The sequence below is a fragment of the Austrofundulus limnaeus genome, unplaced genomic scaffold, assembly GCF_001266775.1.
Source record: "Austrofundulus limnaeus strain Quisiro unplaced genomic scaffold, Austrofundulus_limnaeus-1.0 Scaffold46, whole genome shotgun sequence".
NCBI classification, from domain to species: domain Eukaryota; kingdom Metazoa; phylum Chordata; class Actinopteri; order Cyprinodontiformes; family Rivulidae; genus Austrofundulus; species Austrofundulus limnaeus.
In genome coordinates, this window is record NW_013952448.1 from 270,462 (window position 1) to 273,581 (window position 3,120).

Here is a 3,120-nt window from a genome sequence, read left to right on the forward strand (position 1 = left end):
GGGGGGGGGGGGGGGGGGGGGGGCGTTATACCTAAAACCTGAGCTGATTTCTGGCTCTCAGCAGTTTGCTGCACCTACGTCTTCAGGCGGGGCTCGAGCGCCAAAGAACTTTCTCATATCACTAAAACGGTTTAATTGCTATATTTCTGTGTGAGTCTTTCCAGGTTGAAATTCATATTAATAATAACAAAACAAAACAAGGAGGTGGAAGGTGCTAATGAGGTACATGTTTAAAACGGCACATTTTTTTTCTTCATGAAGAATTTTATGGAAAACGTTAGAAAATCTGCTTAAACCTCTTTCAACTTTAGGATGTCTCAGAATTTATCGTTTCATTTTTGGGTCATTATTAGAATTATTAACTATTTTCAGTGCAAAAGTTAGTTTTCCAGTTTGATATCTCAAAAAAGTTAAATCTCTACATTTATTTATGTTTTTGAAGAGGGTTAGCTGACATAGTTATGAGATGTTCTGTTATGTTTTTATCTTCATAACCTTTTTTTTTGTCCCTCCAGGATTTTGGTGATCAGTGGTATTAGCCGCGGGTCAAAGATCACAAATAGAGTTAGAAACTGTTTAACTATCTCCCCGCAACTTCAAGATAAGGAGTTAAAGGATACCAGACGTCCTAGAAATCTAAGAATGAATACATTTCTTTCTGTTTCTGTGAAGACGCATCACATTATGTTGGATCTTTAACCTTTGCCTCTTTATGTTTAAACTTTAATGCCTCGCTGGTAAAAAAGCTCACAATTCTCCACAGCTGCAGAGAGCCGGAGGTGTCAGCAGCCAGGTGAGGTTTACTGCTTTTTATCTTTTTTCCCACTAATATTTCCTCAAACTATCACTGGCAGTTTTGTGAAGGAATGATGGTCTGTGGATTTCTTTAAAAGAAAAAAACAAGCTAAATAGATTAGAACAAGCAAACAATTTAATTAACTTAAATTAACTTTACTTTATTATTTATACACAAACATTCAAGGAAGCAGGATCTTCTGACAATGTTTTATTGTGTTCTTTATGGTCAAATAATTTCAAATAGCAGAACCATTCTATGGTCTACTAATTAAACTGGTTGATTCTATGATTTTGAAGTATTACTGGTAAAGGTTTTTACAGGACCTGCATGGCCACCATCCTGCAGGTTTCAGAGGTTTCTCTGCTCTAACGTTTAGATCAGTGTTTCCCAAAGTTGGGGTCGGGACCCAAAGTGGGGTCCCAAAACATCAAGGTGGGGTCCTGACAAGATTTCCTGAATTAATTACATTGTTGCCTTAGTTGTTACAAATGAGTGAGGTTAGTGTATTTAAAATGTATAAATGTAGTATAAAAATATTGTTACTATGCCCATGTTTAGTTGACCTGATACAAATGTTTATCATCCAAAAATAGCTGGGGGAACAGGTCTCTGCTACTGTTATTTTGTGGGTCAAAAGCTGAAAAGTTTGGGAACCACTGCACTTTGGTTCCCAAAGTTGGGCTTGGGACCCAATTATGTGTCATAAAGCACCTTGGATAATCTCCAGAAATCAATTTAAAGGGTAATAAAATAATTGGTGATGTAATATTTTCCCTATAATTATTATAAAAACACAAAATAAGTATAAATAAGTATTTATATTTGTGTATAAGCTGTTTAGATTGTCAAAAAGCCTGTGTTTTTAGGGTTATTAACAAAGTTCATGTACTCAGACCAGTAATATTTGGGGTCACAAGTTTTTGCCATGGATATTTTATGGGTCAGAAGATAAAAAGTTTGGGAACCACTGGTTTAGATAAATGGATGAGCAACAGATTTCTGCAGACATTGAAGAGGTGAGTCAGACGTTGGAGCAGATGAATAAGTAAAATTGGCAGGATAGAGACCCTCCAGGACCAGGACTGGACACCTCGAATAAGCTATTTTTAGTTTTTTGTTTTTTGTTTTACACTATTTAAAATCCTTGTGTGTATAGTTGTGTTTAATGAAGGATTACTGCTGTCTCAGTGTTTTGTGTAGTTGTTTTTGAGCTCAGAAGGAACAAAGTTTGGAAACCCCTGGTTTCAGTGAGTCTACAAACCCAAATATTTTCAGGGTTTTTTTAACAGTTCCTTGAAACTAAACAAATAATAGCTGTCTGATCATCATGGCTGGTCTGATTCAACATCAGCACCACAGGTCTCTGGTGGTCTCCCCTCAGACTGTACTAACATTTTGCTGATTAGGAAAACAGCAACAAACTGAACAAAGTGTTGTGTAAAAGTGTGAAGGTTTAATAATTGATGAGGTGTTCTGTGTCGCACCTGGATGTTGTTTTGTACAAAGGGTTATTTTTATTAACCTGAAAGAAACAATAAACAACAGAGCATGTTCTGTTAGCCGTTAGCCTTGCATGGATTCTCTTTCTCCATACTTAATGCTCTAGTCTATAACATGTAATTATTTGACAAAAATCACTTCACTATCCTTCTATTTTATCTGCAGTTCATTTTATTTTTTTTATATTCTGTTTCATGTACTTAGAGTATAGATATGTACATTAAATACTCTTTCTTTATACGTGGATGGGTGCTGCAGAATAGGCACACTAAAACAATCTTTAACTAAATCTTTTTGCCTCGTATTTTATTGAGTTTTAATGACATATTGTAATTTACTCATAAAAAAGAAACCCAGTTGATCTTCCTCCTCACTAACCAACTCAGTTCACACCAAGAAGTCATTAAAGGTTCAACGTTTTCACAGTAAATTTAGAAAACTGTGGCTCCACAGCTCTGACAGTCTTCAAATGATATTTTAGATGCCTTTACAAAAACACAGAATCTCTTAATTTCTACATTCTGTCTTCCTGTTGGACACAAATGATTAGAGTATTGCAAAGGTTTCCTCTACATCAAACATTGATGTAGCTGTATATTAAATACAGACAGTAATCTGCGTTCAATCAGCTGAAGTCAGGAGCTGAAGTCAGCAGCTGAAATCAGGAGTTGAAATCAGAAGCTGAAATCAGGAGTTGAAATCAGAAGCTGAAATCAGGAGCTGAAGTCAGGAGTTGAAATCAGAAGCTGAAATCAGGAGTTGAAATCAGAAGCTGAAATCAGAAGCTGAAGTCAGAAGCTGAAGTCAGAAGCTGAAATCAG

The 3,120-nt window shown here is 36.0% G+C and overlaps 1 protein-coding gene across 1 annotated transcript in view; it reads left to right on the top strand.

Annotated features, from left to right (window-relative positions):
- Nucleotides 1-730: 730 nt before the first annotated feature.
- The window catches only part of slc13a1 (solute carrier family 13 member 1), a 22,256-nt gene continuing 19,866 nt past the window's right edge, over nt 731-3,120 (top strand). Inside the window, exon 1 of the mRNA XM_014007953.1 lies at nt 731-793. The gene's annotated coding sequence lies outside the window, so the exon portion shown is untranslated. The remainder of the gene's footprint in view (nt 794-3,120) is intronic.